Genomic DNA, 18,603 nt, shown 5'->3' with positions numbered 1-18,603 from the left:
CAGACCCAGGGCCCTGTAGGTCCCAGCAACGCTGTGCCGTTACCACGGAGTCCTAACCAGTCTGTGCAGGACACAGGCTGCCGTGGGCTCTGGACAAGTGGACGAGAGGAGTGGGGAGGACACTGGGCTTAGGGTCCACCTGGGCACGGGCGTGGACGGGCTGTGACCGGCCCAGCAGCGTCATCCTGGCCCAGCAGCGTCCTCGCCACGGCAAGCACACCGCACACCGAGGCACTGGGTCACCGCAGGGGTCACTGTGGCCACGGCTGGTCCTCAGAGGTTCTGCCTGGACGTGGTGGGTGCTCTGTGAGCTCAGCAGGGCCGGGAGCCTGGGGTCAGGTGCAGGGCTGGCCTCCCAGGCCCTCCCCTGAGGCCTGTCTGCCTCCAGACCGTGGTGAGGAAATGAGGCTGTGCCCTTGACTGTCTCCGTCGTGCGTTTGGTCCCCAGTCCTGGTGGAGGGCCAGAGTCCCACCCATATGGAGGTGATATCACTTCACAAAGAGTTGGCCCGTGTTCCCTGGAGCCCAAGGCCTGTTCTCCAAAGGGGGCTGGACTGCGGCCACCCACCCCCACCCCAGGGTCCCCAGTCTCAGGCTTTCCGCCTAAAACACGTGTCATCTTATGCACATCTCTGAGCTCCTGAGAGCTTCAGAAACACACAGGGTGGTGGGCTTCCTGGGCTCAGCCTCCCGCGGCCCGGGTGCCCTGGACACCGCCGTGTGTCCTGAGACACCCGGGCACGGGATCCGGGGTCTGATGCTGAGTTCTGCTCAGTCACCACGAAGAGAGCCCTGTCTTCCTCTCACGCAGAGAATGAGGGGTCTCCCAGGCGGGCAGGAAGCTGCCCTATGCGTCCGCAACAGTCGTGCCCCCGCTGCCCTCTGCCCCCAGATGGGCTCCATTCCAGAGCATAATGGGCAGAAGGTGTTTCATTTTCCAATAAGCAATTAAAAAAATGGAACACTGAAGCTGCGCTGGAACGGGGTTAAGCGAGAGAGCCCGGGTCACCAAGGAATTCTGGGTTTTATTTTATTTCCATGTAAGCATCCTAATCGTCTGCCAACTGGATCCGTCTCTTCATTGGAGGAGTTGGAGGGACGGTGTGCTCTCCCCCGAGTCTCATGGTTCTCCTTAACGGCTTACGCTCTCCCATCGGCCGGAGCCACGCGGCTCTGGTCAGGGCAGTTGGGGGGCGGTGGGAAGGACAGAGTGGGGGCCTTTCCGCCTGCGGAGACGACGCCGCACACACCCATCGTCTGCCTCCCCTGACGCCGTCACCCCATCCGTCTCCTGTCGCCACCAAGACGGCCAGTCTCAGGCAGGGGGCGCCCGTGACCCTGCCTCTGTGCTGGGCATACAAAGGGCGTCTCTGACCTCTCAGGGCCCGACTTGAAGAAGCTGGAGCGCCTCCCTGTCAGGGACTTCACAGGCTCCCGCCAAGACCCCACCTGTGTCTAGATGTGCGCTGGGCCTCGGGTGTCCTATCAGCTGTGTGGAGGCCCAGACAGAAAGTACAGCAAATTCCAGGGGGTGGGGTGTGCACGTGTGCTAGTCGTGAACAACTCTTTGCAACTCCGACTGCAGCCCGCCAGGCTCCTCCATCCATGGGATTTCCCAGGCGAGGACACTGGAGTGGGCTGCCATTTCCTCCTCCAGGGGATCTTCCTGAGTCAAGGATCGAGCCTGAGTCTCCTGCTTTGCGGACGGGTTCTTTACCCTTGAGCCGCTCCCCAGGGAAGCCGAGACTACCTGGGAAGGGAGGATTAGCAGTGAGCAGGTGGCCCGGGGTGGCCAGCGGGGCGTCCTCACCGGGGGCTGAGAGCCGGGCAGAGCCAGGCAGAGCCTTCTCCCCACCCCCACCCTGCTGCCAGGTGCGCTGGCTGCAGTGGCTCCCGTCCAAAGAGTGCAGTCAGGAAAGGGGAGGAGCAGGCGGCCTGGCACTCAGAGACATGCGCCAGGGCCTGGATCCCAGGCGGCTCGTCCCGGAGGCCAGACGCCCCCAAGGGTAGCCCCCGTGGCTGAGCTCATCGGTGGCCCCTGTCCCCAGAGCTGGGTCCGCGAGTCTGTGTGATACTGTCCTTGGCCCATCTGGCGAGACGGGGGCCAGCCCGGTGCCACCAGGAGGCCCTGGCCGCCCAGTGAGGAGCCCTTTGTCACCTGTGCATGGAGCTGCCTCAGAAAACTCCGAGTTCTCTGGAACAGAGACTGAGCTGCCGAGGGCGAATTCATGTGTGTTTCTCATCATCATGTTTCTCAGAATATGAAGGATTAGAATTTTAAAACTGCCTGGGGGAAGGAGCGCATATCTCCAGTGAGAAAACAGCATCTCACCCTGCAGACTTCCCCACCCCGTCCTGCCCCGCCCACGCCCCTCCCTTCCCTCGCCCACGCCCGCCCCCGCCCATGCCTCACCCACGCCCCACCCACGACTGCCCGCCCCGCCCATGCCCCACCCCACCCAGATGCTGCGACATTAACAGGAAAGGATGCAAACTGAATTCACGGTCGTCCTCTCTCTCAGGGTGGGCTGCAAGTCACGATTTTGAAAGCCGCTGCGCTCCCCCCTCTTGCCTTGAGAACCCCATGAACAGTATGAAAAGGCAAAATGATAGGATACAGAAAGAGGAACTCCCCAGGTCAGTAGGTGCCCAATATGCTGCTGGAGATCAGTGGAGAAATAACTCCAGAAAGAATGAAGGGATGGAGCCAAAGCAAAAACAATACCCAGCTGTGGATGTGACTGGTGATAGAAGCAAGGTCTGATGCTGTAAAGAGCAATATTGCATAGGAACCTGGAATGTCAGGTCCATGAATCAAGGCAAACTGGAAGTGATCAAACAAGAGATGGCAAGAGTGAATGTCAACATTCTAGGAATCAGCAAACTAAAATGGACTGGAATGGGTGAATTTAACTCAGATGACCACTATATCTACTACTGTGGGCAGGAATCCCTCAGAAGAAATGGAGTAGCCATCATGGTCAACAAAAGAGTCCGAAATGCAGTACTTGGATGCAATCTCAAAAATGACAGAATGATCTCTATTTGTTTCCAAGGCAAACCATTCAATATCACAGTAATCCAAGTCTATGCCCCAACCAGTAATGCTGAAGAAGCTGAAGTTGAACGGTTCTATGGAGACCTACAAGACCTTTTAGAACTAACACCCAAAAAAGATGTCTTTTTCATTATAGGGGACTGGAATGCAAAAGTAGGAAGTCAAGAAACACCTGGAGTAACAGGCAAATTTGGCCTTGGAATATGGAATGAAGTAGGGCAAAGACTAATAGAGTTTTGCCAAGAAAATGCACTGGTCATAACAAACACCCTCTTCCAACAACACAAGAGAAGCCTCTATACATGGACATCACCAGATGGGCAACACCAAAATCAGATTGATTATATTCTTTGCAGCCAAAGAGGGAGAAGCTCTATATAGTCAGTAAAAACAAGACTGGGAGCTGACTGTGGCTCAGATCATGAACTCCTTATTGCCAAATTCAGACTTAAATTGAAGAAAGTAGGGAAAACCACTAGACCATTCAGGTATGACCTTAATCAAATCCCTTATGATTATACAGTGGAAGTGAGAAATAGATTTAAGGACCTAGATCTGATAGATAGAGTACCTGATGAACTATTGACGGAGGTTCGTGACATTGTACAGGAGACAGGGATCAAGACCATCCCCATGGAAAAGAAATGCAAAAAAGCAAAATGGCTGTCTGGGGAGGCCTTACAAATAGCTGTGAAAAGAAGAGAAGCAAAAAGCAAAGGGGAAAAGGAAAGATATAAACATCTGAATGCAGAGTTCCAAAGAATAGCAAGAAGAGATAAGAAAGCCTTCTTCAGCGATCAATGCAAAGAAATAGAGGAAAACAACAGAATGGGAAAGACTAGGGATCTCTTCAAGAAAATCAGAGATACCAAAGGAACATTTCATGCAAAGATTGGCTCGATAAAGGACAGAAATGGTGTGGACCTAACAGAAGCAGAAGATATTAAGAAGAGATGGCAAGAATACACAGAAGAACTGTACAAATAAGATCTTCATGACCCAGATAATCATGATGGTGTGATGACTGACCTAGAGCCAGACATCCTGGAATGTGAAGTCAAATGGGCCTTAGAAAGCATCACCACAATCAAAGCTAGTGGAGGTGATGGAATTCCAGTTGAGCTATTCCAAATCCTGAAAGATGATGCTGTGAAAGTGCTGCACTCAATATGCCAGCAAATTTGGAAAACTCAGCAGTGGCCAGAGGACTGGAAAAGGTCAGTTTTCATTCCAATCCCAAAGAAAGGCAATGCCAAAGAATGCTCAAACTATCGCACAATTGCACTCATCTCACACACTAGTAAACTAATGCTTAAAATTCTCCAAGCCAGGCTTCAGCAGTATGTGAACCGTGAACTTCCAGATGTTCAAGCTGCTTTTAGAAAAGGCAGAGGAACCAGAGATCAAATTGCCAACATCTGCTGGATCATGGAAAAAGCAAGAGAGTTCCAGAAAAACATCTATTTCTGCTTTATTGACTGTGGTGGATCACAATAAACTGTGGAAAATTCTGAAAGAGATGGAAATACCAAACCACCTGACCTGCTTCTTGAGAAACCTGTATGCAGGTCAGGAAGCAACAGTTAGAACTGGACATGGAACAATAGACTGGTTCCAAATAGGAAAAGGAGTACGTCAAGGCCGTATATCGTCACCCTGCTTATTTAACTTATATGCAGAGTACATCATGAGAAACGCTGGACTGGAAGAAACACAAGCTGGAATCAAGATTGCCGGGAGAAATATCAATAACCTCAGATATGCAGATGACACCACCCTTATGGCAGAAAGTGAAGAGGAACTAAAAAGCCTCTTGATGAAAGTGAAAGTGGAGAGTGAAAAAGTTGGCTTAAAGCTCAACATTCAGAAAACGAAGATCATGGCATCTGGTCCCATCACTTCATGGCAAATAGATGGGGAAACAGTGCAAACCATATCAGACTTTATTTTTTTGGGCTCCAAAATCACTGCAGGTGGTGACTACAGCCATGAAATTAAAAGACGCTTACTCCTTGGAAGGAAAGTTATGACCAACCTAGATAGCATATTCAAAAGCAGAGACATTACTTTGCCAACAAAGGTCCGTCTAGTCAAGGCTATGGTTTTTCCTGTGGTCATGTATGGATGTGAGAGTTGGATGTGAAGAAGGCTGAGCGCCGAAGAATTGATGCTTTTGAACTGTGGTGTTGGAGAAGACTCTTGAGAGTCCCTTGGACTGCAAGGAGATCCAACCAGTCCATTCGGAAGGAGATCAGCCCTGGGATTTCTTTGGAAGGAATGATGCTAAAGCTGAAACTCCAGTACTTTGGCCACCTCATGGCAAGAGTTGACTCACTGGAAAAGACTCTGATGCTGGGAGGGATTGGGGGCAAGAGGAGAAGGGGACGACAGAGGATGAGATGGCTGGATGGCATCACTGACTCGATGGACGTGAGTCTGGGTGAACTCCGGCGGTTGGTGGTGGACAGGGAGGCCTGGTGTGCTGCGATTCATGGGGTCGCAAAGAGTCGGACACGACTGAGCGACTGAACTGAACTGAACTGTGCCCCCCTCTCCTGGGAAGTGGGGCAGACAGGATGATGGGGGTTACGGATGGTCAAGTTTGGTCCTGGAGGGAGCACAGGCCAACGCTTTGCTAACAGAAGGAAGGGACGAGACAGATGGGGGAATCAGAGAGACAAACAGATGGCCCCTGTCGGCAGGGACCAGCCCCCACCTCCAGGGCCTGGCAGAAGCAGCGGGCTTGGGGCACCGGGGAGATGGAAGGGGTGCGGGGAGGCCCAGCCTGCTCTCTGAGCGGGGTCCCAGGGGCCCTGCCCCACCACGTGTCTGCTTCAGGAGAGGCTTCCGGGAGGCGCATCCCAGGCTGGATTCACACAGGAGGCCCGAAGCCCGTCTTCCGGCCATGTGTATGGAGAGGAAAGGGCTCGAGGCCCTCTGAGGCCCAGGATACTCACCCCCCAGACCTCTGGCCGCCGGACCCTTGAGAAGGGAAGCCCCCTGGGTTTGCGGGGCTGGTGGAGAGAGAAAAGGGCTTCAAACAAAACCATCACAGCAAGAAGGCTTACAGCCCTCTGTTACCCTGGCCCCAGATCTGGGTACAAAACCCTACAAAACCATTCTGCAAGAATGCTGCACCCTCCCTGGGGGTCAGCACCTCCTGGGCACAGAGTCAGGTGGGGGACTCAGTCTCCTTTGAACCAGGCACCACATGAAGGGTCCTGGGAAGGCTAGGCCAGTTCCCAGGCAGCCGCCTCCAGGAACTGCATCCAGACCTTCTCCAGAAGGACCCCCGGGACCCCGCAGGAGCCCCAGCATTGCCAGGCACAGGGCAGGACGCCCCAGAACCTTCTAGACTCCACTCAGCCCCGCTGCCCGCCTTGGGCCTGGCGGGAAAGGCCATGCATGTGTCTCCCTCCCAGCTCCATCCTGGACAAGCCCGGTTGTCCACGTTTAAATCCATGCAAAGGCGGCTGTCAGCCTCAGGGGCCGGGAGGCCGGGCTGGGGCCGCCTGCTGCCATGATGGATTTTACCCCTCCACCTTTCATGCTGCGGCAGACGCCGCCCATTTGTTCTGCCTGAGGTGCATCCACAGGTCTGCGAATATAATAACTTCAGAGGAAATTGAAGTAGTTAGTGTGAAGTGATGGGCATTTGAAGGAGACTCTCACTTGACCTGTGGGACTAATTTTTCAAACGCCATTTATTGTCTGACTTGAGCAAGTCAGACCCCCTCTGCGTGGGGCCGCCTCGCAGGCTCCATCGGGAGACAGCCAAGGATTTGGGGGTTTGCAACCTCCCATTCAGCTGGGGACCCCCTCCCCACTGTGTGACGCCTGCAGCCGGAGTGTCTCTTTTGGGTGGGGGAATCGGGGACTGGCTGTCGCCTTGCGTCTGGGCGCTGCCTCCCGGGGTGCAGGACCACGCGAGCCGCGGGTTGAACGTCTCTGTTACGAGGACCTTTCAAGATGGCATTGCTTGTTAGGCAGACAGGCGCTGAAGCCCCAGGCAGCCTCAGGTGGGGACATTCATCTTGGAAAGAGTGGAAAACTGACGCTTTCCCATTTCACTGCCGAGAAGAAAAGTGAGCTTGTCGTCCGCCCCCGGACGGAAACCTCTGCCCCCGCCAGCATCCGCATCTTCATTAGATGGAGCGGGTGCTGGCGGCTCCTGGACACCGGGCAGTCGGGGTGTGGGCGAAGTCATCGCCTCCTTTAGGGCCTGGAGCACGTATTTCACCCGCAGCTGTTCGGAGGTCTCGCAGAGCCCATCCCCGCCATTCTGGCTCCTGGCTCCTAATCCTGCCCATCTCTTGTCATAACCCGTCGTTTCAGGGTCTGCCCGACGTCCCTCCCACCAGGCCAGCCGCTTGCGCCTTGAGGGCCGTCTCTCCCAGGATCACGTCCACCCGCCCTCGTCTGTCCTGGGGGCGGGGCCCCGCTTCTCCCGCCCCGCACCCCATCGCTCTGTCCCTCTCTCCTGTGTGGGCTCCTCAGCGCCTGGACCGCCCCCACCCCCACGCCCCCTAACCCCCCTTGGACCGCCTGTCCTGTGCTCATCCTCAACCTGTCCCTCCCGAGCCCCTTCTCCAAGGGGCTGTCCTGAGTGCACAGGTGACCTCACCGTGGGCCGGGGCTGCACGCACCCTTCTCAATCAGTGGACTTAACTGGAACCAACCAGCTGGGCTGGTCTGGGTTGTGGCTTCCGAGGGCCGCGCGCCCTCCTGCGTGGTCTAAGGTTGAGATTGTATATCTGCGTGCATCCCTGACTATGACTCCACCCACGTGGCGCTTACCTGTTAGGTTCTAAAGCTCTTTCTAGTAGGAGGATCCTATCAGTGACGTCCACGACAGCCCAGCGGGGCTCACAGGAGGCGCCCACAGGTCTCTGAGCCCCCGAGGATCCCTGCACACCTGGCGTCTGACACTGCCCTCCTGCCCCCTCCTGACCTCAGCGCCTCCCACGTCCTATCCCACCGGCCCCCTCCCAGGTCCTAAAAATGCCCAGAAGCCCCTGCTGTCCTCCCACCCCTCCCAGAACCCTGTCCCTCTGGGCCCTTCCTGGACTCGTGTGGGTGCAGCCGGGAGGGGTCTCCTCATCCACCTGGACCCCCAGGTTCCCAGCGGGCATTTCCTACATCACTGAAGGATGGGTCTATGTGATGCAGGACAAAGCCACTGAGTTTTGGTCCAAACCAAATGGCTCAGAATCAGGCCTTCCTGACTAGCTGTGAGATCGGGCATCATCTCTAGCTTCCCATCCCCTTTATGTGAAAACTGGGGTGTGGGGATGAGGTAAGGAGATGGATGCGCTCCAGGTTGGTCGTTTACAACTAGTCTCCTGTTTGCATTCCCTGAGGCAAGAGAGAGGTGGGCTCCAGTCAAGGAATTTACAGCCAGCCTCCTGTGTGCCCTCCAAAACCGAAGTAGCAACAAAAACAGGGTTAATACTGAGTCTTCGCCTCTTGTAAGCTTCCCAAGGTAACAATCATGGTAAGGGCAAAGAGAGGCAAAACCCTGTCCGAGTGAAGGGTTAAGAGATCTCCGCTGCCCGGCTTTCTTTTAGAGCAAGAGAGACAGCACACACGTGCAGAAAGGGTCCTTGAAGTCAAAAGTCGGAGGATAATTCCAGGCCATCAGGACTCTTGCTCCTCCCAGAAGCCTTTACTTCGAGACCCGTCTTGGCTGAGGGATGGGTGTGCACCCCTGGGGTGGGTCCTGAGACAAAGTAACCAACAAGGCCGCAAAGCAAGATGATTGGCTTGAGGGAAGACAGTGACTCGACAAGCTGCCCTCTTAAAAAGGATTTAAACTTCCCAAAGGCGCAACTCTCTCTCTGAGCTTGCCAGTGCATCTTTCCGCATGTAATTTTATTTTCAATAAACTTCTTACTTTACTCTGTACCTTCTGCCTCCTTGCCTGAATTTGTTCTTGACTAGGCAAGCGAGGACCCAGGACCTCAGCCCTAACTGCTGGTCCCTGCGGTCTAGTGTTTAGGACTCCCAGTCCTGGAAACTAAGACCCTGCTTCCAGCTGCTGCTTGCTGCAAGCTGCCGTTTACTGCTGAGTGCATCCGAAATCAGGGAGATCCATCTTAGTAATTCAGAGAAGCCACTTAGGGTCAGTGGAGCTGGGAGGTGTGAAGGTCTTTCTGGACAGCAGAGGTATGGCACTGCCCCAGGGTGAAGCACAGCTGACAGAGCACAGATGGCGGTGAGTGAGTGTCTGATGGATGAGTGGATGGATGGATGGATGGATGGGTGGATGGGTGGGTGGATGGATGGATGGATGGGTGGGTGGATGGATGGATGGGTGGGTGGGTGGGTGGATGGATGGATGGGTGGATGGGTGGGTGGATGGATGGGTAGATGGGTGGGTGGATGGATGGATGGATGGGTGGGTGGATGGGTGGGTGGATGGATGGATGGATGGATGGGTAGGTGGATGGGTGGATGGATGGATGGGTGGGTGGATGGGTGGGTGGGTGGATGGATGGGTGGGTGGATGGATGGGTGGATGGATGGATGGGTGGGTGGATGGGTGGGTGGATGGATGGATGGGTGGTGGGTGGATGGATGGGTGGGTGGATGGATGGATGGATGGGTGGATGGGTGGGTAGGTGGGTGGATGGGTGGGTGGGTGGGTGGATGGATGGATGGATGGATGGGTGGGTGGATGGGTGGGTGGGTGGATGGATGGGTGGGTGGGTGGGTGGGTGGATGGGTGGGTGGGTGGGTGGATGGATGGGTGGGTGGATGGATGGATGGATGGGTGGGTGGATGGATGGGTGGGTGGATGGGTGGGTGGGTTGGTGGGTGGGTGGGTGGGTGGGTGGATGGATGGGTGGATGGGTGGATGGGTGGGTGGGTGGGTGGGTGGATGGATGGGTGGATGGGTGGGTGGGTGGGTGGGTGGATGGATGGGTGGGTGGATGGATGGGTAGATGGGTGGATGGGTGGGTGGATGGATGGGTGGGTGGATGGATGGGTGGGTGGATGCGTGGGTGGATGGATGGGTGGATGGGTGGGTGGGTGGGTGGGTGGATGGATGGGTGGGTGGGTGGATGGGTGGGTGGGTGGATGGATGGGTGGATGGATGGGTGGTTGGATGGATGGGTGGATGGGTGGGTGGATGGATGGGTGGATGGGTAGGTGGGTGGGTGGATGGATGGATGGATGGATGGGTGGGTGGATGGATGGGTGGGTGGGTGGATGGATGGGTGGTTGGATGGATGGGTGGGTGGATGCGTGGGTGGATGGATGGGTGGGTGGGTGGGTGGATGGGTGGGTGGATGGATGGGTGGGTGGATGGATGGGTGGGTGGATGCGTGGGTGGATGGATGGGTGGGTGGGTGGGTGGGTGGGTGGGTGGATGGATGGGTGGGTGGGTGGATGGGTGGGTGGATGGATGGGTGGGTGGATGGATGGGTAGATGGGTGGATGGGTGGGTGGGTGGGTTGGTGGATGGATGGATGGATGGATGGATGGATGGATGGATGAATGGGTGGATGGGTGGGTAGGTGGGTGGATGGGTGGGTGGATGGATGGGTGGGTGGATGGGTGGGTGGGTGGGTGGGTGGGTGGATGGGTGGGTGGGTGGGTGGATGGATGGATGGGTGGGTGGGTGGGTGGGTGGATGGATGGGTGGGTGGGTGGGTGGATGGATGGGTAGATGGGTGGATGGGTGGGTGGATGGGTGGATGGGTGGATGGGTGGGTGGATGGGTGGATGGGTGGATGGGTGGGTGGATGGGTGGGTGGGTGGGTGGATGGATGGATGGGTGGGTGGATGGATGGATGGATGGATGGGTGGGTGGATGGGTGGGTGGATGGATGGATGGGTGGGTGGATGGATGGATGGGTGGGTGGGTGGGTGGGTGGGTGGATGGATGGGTGGGTGTATGGATGGATGGATGGGTGGGTCATGGATGGATGGATGGGTGGGTCATGGATGGATGGATGGATGGATGGGTGGATGGGTGGGTGGGTGGTTGGATGGGTGGGTGGATGAATGAATGGATAGATGGATTGATGGATAGATGGATGGATGGTGGGTAGATAGAATGATGGATGAATGATGGATGGATGGATGAACAGAATGAATGATGGATGGACAGATAGACATGCTTTGTGGCGTCCCCACCCAGAACCGGGTCTGGCCCCTCAGTGACCGCAGAAGCTGCCCTGGAGGAAGTGCTCAGGGACACTAAGGGTGGCCCCCTCCCAGCCTGACCTGCCGCCTGAGGCCCAGTTCCCGGAGGTCAGTTCAGGGACAGCTCGGGGAGTGTCTCCTCTCCCAGAGGCCCAGACCGGGTGGCCAGAAACCCGCTCACCTCCTCTCTATCCAGGGAGTGGATCGCTCGCTGCAGGGTGGGTGTGCCACACCTCCAGGGCCACCTGCGGGTCCCTCGTCACTTGGAGCAGAAGGAATCTCAGAACTGGACGGGAACTTGGCCTCGGGGACGCGCATTTCTGTCCCTGGGTAATTCTGGGCCTGCTGCGCTGTCCTGGGGGATCTTTGTTAGCAAAAGCAGTGTGACAGGATCAGCTGCAGGCAGCTGTGAGCCCTAAAGACAGGATTTCAGTGGTGTTTGGAGTACAAGGAGGCTGGGTCCTCCACCAGCCTACTTCCCACAGGAGATGCAGCCCCCAAGGCTCCGGTTCCTGTGCACGTGGCCTTCAGGTGCCTGGGGTGCAGTGGGTGCATGTGCTCACCGCATCTGGGCAGCCACGTCTGTGTCCCTCTCCTGATGTCACCGAGGAAGCAGCGGGGTGCAGGCTTTCCTCTCGATGCCACCCCCCTTAATGCCCCTTGTGATGAAAGAGAGCATGACCCCCAGAGAATCAGATGCAGCAGTAGGACAGGAGCCCACGCGAGGCAGCGTGGACAGCGACGGAGACGCACAGGCCAGGCCAGGCCTCTTCGCAGGGACGGCTGCGGGCACAGGGGGGCCCAGGCAGAGGGCTGGTGAAGGGCGTGACCTCCAGTGACGGGGGCCCGACGCCACAGGGGCTGTGGCCACACGAAGGCAGGAGCAGATCTCACGCCCGTCTCTCCAGCACGCCCGCCTGGGGCTCACTGGCAGGTTGTGGTTCCCTTCTGTGCCTTTGACCCTGTGAACGGTCAGTGCACTTGACCTTGTGTGAGGGCCGATGGGAAGGCGGCCAACCCAGCGAGCTGGCTCCACCAACCAGGCACACGTGGGTGATGCAACACTCTTACAGCAAAGACTCAAAACAAGTGGATCTGCGTCAGAGCAGCACCAGGGCGAGTCCGTGCAGCGCTTGGTATTTTGTCCATAAATAGATATAAGCACACAGGGGGCTTCCCATGTGGCACTGGTGACCTGCCTGCCAATGCAGGGGACATAAGAGACCTGGGCTCCATCCTGGGCCACAAAGATCCCCTGGACGAGGGCACGGCAACCCACTCCAGTGTTCTTACCTGGAGAATCCCATGGACAGAGGAGCCTGGCAGATTACGGCCCATAGCATCCCAGAGTCAGACACGGCTGAAGTGACTTAGCATGCATGCACGTGGACACGGATACCTTTGTGCATCCTTAACAGGAAACAATAATTATAATTAGCACCGTGGGTTTATTTTTAATATAACCCAGGGACTTTATATGACTTACCTTATACCTCAAACTCTAAAATGTTTATTTTAGCTGAAATAAGGAGAAACTTTCAGGTTTTCATCTTTCTGTATTTTTTTGTTGTTTTGGTTTGAAACAGAAGTGAGATCTCCCAGCGGTGTCTCCTTAGGGGGTGGGAAAGAGGCCATCCGCTCTCCAAAGCCCCACCCCCACCCCAGCGTCTAGGAGGCCCCCCCAGCGGCATCCTGGGCGCTGGGGGAGGGGTCAATGCCAGCGTCCTGGGTCGAGGGCAGTGTCCTCTGCTGGCGATGAAACAGAGGGGCCGGTGGGGTGACTGCCTGGGGAGAGGGACTCCAAACGTTGCCCGGGCCCAGCTGCCTCCGAGCTGCTCATGATTGGGCCTGGGGAGGGCCAGGGAGGGCTGACCCCACCCACACTCTCCACTAATCTGCGCTAATCTGCGGCATGTGAAGTCAAGGGGTTGTTTTTGTTTGTTTAACAACATCAGCTGTTTCAATATACAGTCACCAGGATACCTGCTTCCAGCTCTGCTGGGAGGAGAGACAGACTCTGCAAAACAAAGCAGGAGGCTGAACCATGGAAGAGGGGAGACGGGCCCAGCGCCTCTCGGCAAACAGGCGGGCTGCCCGGGAGCCACCCCTCCTCCCGGGGCCCCTGCATCTGGAGCCCCCAGGCCGGCCCTGCAGCACCGCGGAGCGGACCTGATGAGGGTGACCATGCGCTTTGTCGTGCAAACCCAGACGCTTGGCCCGGGGTAGACGTGTCTGGTGAGACGCAGGGGCAGCAGGAGAGGACCAACCAAAGCCACTCCGTGTCCCCCCCACTTACAGGCTGGCCCCTGGAAATAATGCCCACACTGAGAAGTGCAAACAAGTTCACCCTGGTGCTCACCCTGCCCTCCAGCTCCCCAGGACAGACCACCCATGCCCATGGAGGGGGAACACAGAGCAGTGGCTGCTGGCTCACCACCAACCCACAGTCTCCCACTTCCCCTCCATCTAGTGGACGCTCCCAAGTTTACCTGGGCACACGGCTGCCTAGCAAGGGATGACCCAGGTGTGGCCATGCGACTGTCTGGGCCCCCATGAGCAGAAGGGATGCACACCCCTTTGGGGTGATGATCTTCAAAACAGTGGGCATGTAGTCCCTTTGCCCTGTTCATCCTTCCAGTCAAATGAATTGCAGTTATGATGGCAGGAGCCGGAGCAGCCACTCCAGGCCCAGAGTCAGAAGCTACCTGTTGAGATGGCAGTCACCCCACCAGCCCATCACTTCCTACCTTCTAACTGCTTAGTGAGGGCTATTTGTTACCCCTATTTAGATGGTATAAGTCATATAGGTTGAAGGAACATGGATCCCTAACAAGTTGGCGGGAACTCAGGTTTCCACGCTGACATGTACCAGGGCCGGTGCAGACAGCACCCTCAGGTGGGAGTGCAAAACCGTGTTCACCAGTCCCTGCTCTTTGCTCTCAAGAAGTTTGGTGACCCCAGCCCTTCAGCCCTGAGGAAAGTCAGCTGACTACCCTGGGCATATTTCCTCCCAGTGGTGATGCAGGAACCAGCTGCTCCTCCTTCACAGCCCCAGGGTCTCAGAGCCCTTCGTTCCAGCCCAGCTCAGGGCACAGCTGGGGAGAGACTGTAGGAACCAGAGCACAACTAGCTTGGACCAGAGTGCCCTGTCCTTCTGATGCCCTTCATTTGGTAAGAATTGGCCCCGCGCCCCAGTGCCCTGGGGGTGTGGGAGCCCATGGGCACTTGGGGAACCTTCTAGTCATGGTTTTATCAGGAGAAAGAGGCTCCTCTGCATCCATGTCAGAACCATCGCTATGCCTCCTAAGACACCACTCGAGAGAAAGTGAGCAGAGCAAATGAAGGGTCACGTGTGCTTAACCCCTCGGTCGTGTCCTGACTCTCTGTGACCCCACGGACTGCGCCCACCTGGTTCCTGTGCCCACGGGATTTGTGACCCCATGAACTGTAGCCCGCCAGGCCCCTCTGTCCATGGGATTCTCCAGCAAGATACTGGAGTGTGTTGCCATTTCCTCCTCCAGGGGGGTCTTCCCGACTCAGAGATCAGACCCACGTCTCCTGGCTCTCCTGCATTGGCAGGCAGGTCCTTTACCAGCTGAGCCACCAGGGAAGCTGAAGGATCATAAACTTTTCCTAAAATGACAAAGGAAAAAAAAAAAAAACCTTGCAGATACAAGAACTGGACAAGAGGAGAGAACTTTCAGATACAAACGAGACAGTTCCCAGGGTGTACGTGTGTCCGTGCACCTGTGGGGGGTGGTGACCACCCACGCGGAGTCATGGGAACAGCGGAATCAAAGAGAGCCACGAAATGGGAAAATATTGGCACTTCTGGTCATGTGAAATCTAAAAAAAAAATTCTTGACTTTGAACAAAAGAGAAAATTACATAATGGTTATTATTAGATTGATGGCTGTTCCCACACCCAATTAGTACATGTTGAACACACATTTAAAAAGCAATCAGCAGGATCCCCATGATACTGTGTCTGGCTCTGCCCAGGTGACAAAGTTGAGCCCGGGGGCCCGCAGCCCACGCCCTTCCCCGTCCTGACCCACTGCTCCGCAGGGACCACCTTCAGAGCCCCCACAGCAGAAGAGGGCTGCCCCACCCGGCTGCCCTGTCCTCCCTCCACCACTCGTCCCCCCACCAGATCAGCCCCTGCACTCCCCCCAGGGGCCTTCAGCGCTCCTGTGTCCTCCTCACCGCCCCGTGCTCGTGGGGCTCCGGCCACGCTCAGCTCCGCCCCCACTGCTGGCCCCGCCCCTACCTCTGACCTTGGGTAGATCATCTCAAGGACAACATGGGACCCACTCAGCGCTCCAGCTTGGTAAGTGAACACTCCATAAACGGGAGCCTAAGGGCTGCACATCCTTCCTTCCCACCTGGCCTTGGGCCTTGGCGATTCTAAGTCTCAGCGTAGCTCTGGGGCCGGGGGACAACTCAGGCTGACCCGAGGTGACGCCTGTGGGGCGGGGAGCCCACGCCTGGTGATGACTGAGCTTCCGTGTCGGAGCTCCTCCAGCTGACACACAAAGTCCGTGAACTGGGGGCTTTCGGGGTCCATCCTCTCACGGTCAGGGGTCCAGAGTCTGGAAGCAACGTGCCCACAGGGTCGTGCTCCCTCCTGGCCCTGGGCCAGGACCCTTCCTTGTTGATTTAAACAACAGTCACAACATGAAGGTTGAGAGTTGTGTTTTATTTGGTGGGAATTTTTGGACTCAAGCCCGGAGAGTAATCTCAAAGTAAGCTTGAGAAGTTGCTCTTAGGAGACTGGGGGGTGGCGGGGGAAGAGTGGGTCACAGAGAAGTTATACACAGAGGGCAGGTAGTCTGAACATCGAGGGATTACTGTTAGTTAGAGGAAACCACGAACTTCAAGTTAAGGAGTGTAGCCCTTCTCTTTGAATGGGGGACATGAGGGTCTGGGCGCCCTGAAACCAGCGCTTTCCCACGCACCTCCGCTCTCGGAGCCAGCATCCTGGGTTTGTTTCACATCCCAGGCGCCCTTGGGCTCACCGTAAGGAGTGGGTGCCAACCCGTGGCTGTTAGAGCACAGGTAACTTTCTCCTTCCTGAGCGCCCTGAAGGGCAGGAATCACCGATGACTGTGACATCCTTGTTTACTGATACGACGGAAATGCTCATTTCTCACCGGGTTCTCTCGAGGCTGCTGGCAGCTCCAGGGGCCCCGGACTTGCGGCCGCCTCGCCTGTCTCTTCCTCTGTCTTCATGTGGCCCCCTCCCTGCTGCGTGTCTGAGTCTCAAAATCTCCCTTTTTTGCCCCTTATAAAGACGCCTCTCATTGGATTTAGGGCCTACCCTAAATCCCGGGTGATCTCAGCCTGATGCTTAATTACACCTGTGAAGACCCTTTACCCAAATCACATCACATTCAACGTTCTCGAGGGCTAGGACCTGGGCATATCTTCTGGGGCCACCACCGAGCCCACCTTACCAGCAGGTGTGGGCCCCTACAAGCAGATGTGCGCCCAGCCTCTGTTTTGAGAGTAGAAAATGCCCCTTCCTTTCTCCCCTTCCCTCTCTGTCCCAACAATGGAGGCCACCCCTCACCCCAGAAAACCGCCTGAGCCCCCAGATCTTTTCTCTCGTCTCAGAGCTCCCCGCGGCCATGCCTGCCGCTGCACCGGCTGCCCCATGCCTCCTCCCTGGCAGGTCTGCACTCCTCAACCTGGATCAGAGGCCCCGCTGCACAGGATATCTAGCCTCAAGGCTCAGAAGCACAAGCGGCGTCAAAGCCAGACCCGCAAAGGAGCAGGGTGTAAAGACAGCGGTGCAGAGTCTGCAACAGGAAGGGGAGGCACGGGCAGTCCGTGGCCTCCACGGGGCGCAAACCACAGCTGGGGGCATTGGGGGAGAGACTGACCAGGGCCCATTAGCCCGCTCTGCTCCGAGAGCTTGATTGAATGAGGTTTTTGGTTTGGCTTCGCTGGTTATTGTAGTTTTTTCCATTATTTCATTGTGCAAATTCCTCGTAGAGTCAGCAGAATCTGGAGGCAAACTGAGCAGCTACTGTGAAGTGTGAAAAATTACCCTCAATGAACTCAAGCAAACTATTTGCTTATGGGATCAGCGCGTGGAAATGAGGCCTCGGGGCTGGCAGGCCGGCCAGGAGCGGTCACCTTCCCGGAGTCGAGTCGCGGCTCCCTGACTCCAGCGGCGGGCGGGATGTCCTGCTTCCCTCAGGGCCAGCACCGTATCATTCACTCGGTACTGCCAGCACCATTCACCGTGCCAACGACAACAGCTCCCGGGGGCGGGCAGGGCAAGAGGGGGCGGGAAATACATCCATCGTATGTATTCATTCACCGGGCAATTGCTGATTCCCACCCCACTCACTGGGCTGCCCCCACATGGGGCCTTAAATCCGGACAGGCTGAGAACAGAAGCAGGCCTCTGGGGGCCATGTTTGCTGTGCTGAGTGGACGCTCAGGCGCCAGCCGGACCTGCTCTGGATGACCTCAGCGCAGAGTCCCCGGTCCTCCCTGGGTCAGTGGTCCTCCCACTGGCTACGTGGCAGGATCCCCCAAGGGCTGTGACTGACATCATCACTGACTGATGTCAGGACGGGCAGGTGGAGCCTGGGTGTCCACCTCCTTCCCACACGCATGGGGCTTCAGGAGCAGCCACAGCTGAGAGCCGTCCTGCTGGCCAGAGTGCTGGTTCAGCCTTAGAGGAGGCTGGAGGGGCCTTCATCATTAGAGCACGTGCCTGGATGGGGAGAGGAAGGCCTTACACACACAGAGGCTTCCTCTGACTGGCATGGGGGCTGCGTGGACATGCAGATGTCCCTTCAGTAGAGTCAGTGCTGGAAGAGGGAGGGGTGAGTTGGTAGAAGGAAGGATGGACAGATGACAGATGAGTGGATGGACAGGTGAGTGGACAGAAGATGGATGAGTGGATGGGTAGGTGGATGGATGAGTGAATGGATGGATGAGTGGGTGGATAGAAGATGGATGAGTGGATGGATGGGTTGATGAATGGATGAGTGGATGGATGGGAGGATGGATGGGAGGATGGATGGAGAGATGATGGATGAGTGGATGGATAAGTGGATGTGTGGGTGGAGGGATGGATGGGTGGATAGATGGATGGATGATTGGATGGATGAAGAGATGATGGATAATGGATGGATGGGTTGATGAATGGATGAGTGGATGGATGGGAGGATGGACAGGTGTATGGGTGAATTGGTGGATGGATGGATAGATGATGGATGAGTGGATGGACAAGTGGATGTGTGGGTGGGCTGATGGATGGATGAGTGGGAGGATGGGTGGACAGGTGGATGGTTGGGTGAATGGCTGGCTGGATGGATGGATGATGGATGGATGGATGGATGGGTGGATAGATGGGTGAATGGATAGGCAGATGG

General features: G+C 56.5%; 1 long non-coding RNA gene across 1 annotated transcript; it reads right to left on the bottom strand.

The window, feature by feature from the left end:
- Positions 1-6,744: 6,744 nt before the first annotated feature.
- Positions 6,745-8,127, bottom strand: LOC133248959 (uncharacterized). Its single transcript, XR_009736788.1, has 2 exons — positions 7,705-8,127; positions 6,745-7,128 (listed from the first exon to the last, which is right to left on the bottom strand). It is a non-coding gene; the product is annotated as an uncharacterized LOC133248959 (long non-coding RNA).
- Positions 8,128-18,603: the final 10,476 nt, after the last annotated feature.

This window comes from Bos javanicus, chromosome 5 (assembly GCF_032452875.1).
Source record: "Bos javanicus breed banteng chromosome 5, ARS-OSU_banteng_1.0, whole genome shotgun sequence".
NCBI lineage: Eukaryota > Metazoa > Chordata > Mammalia > Artiodactyla > Bovidae > Bos > Bos javanicus.
This window is presented reverse-complemented; position numbering and strand designations above follow the sequence as displayed.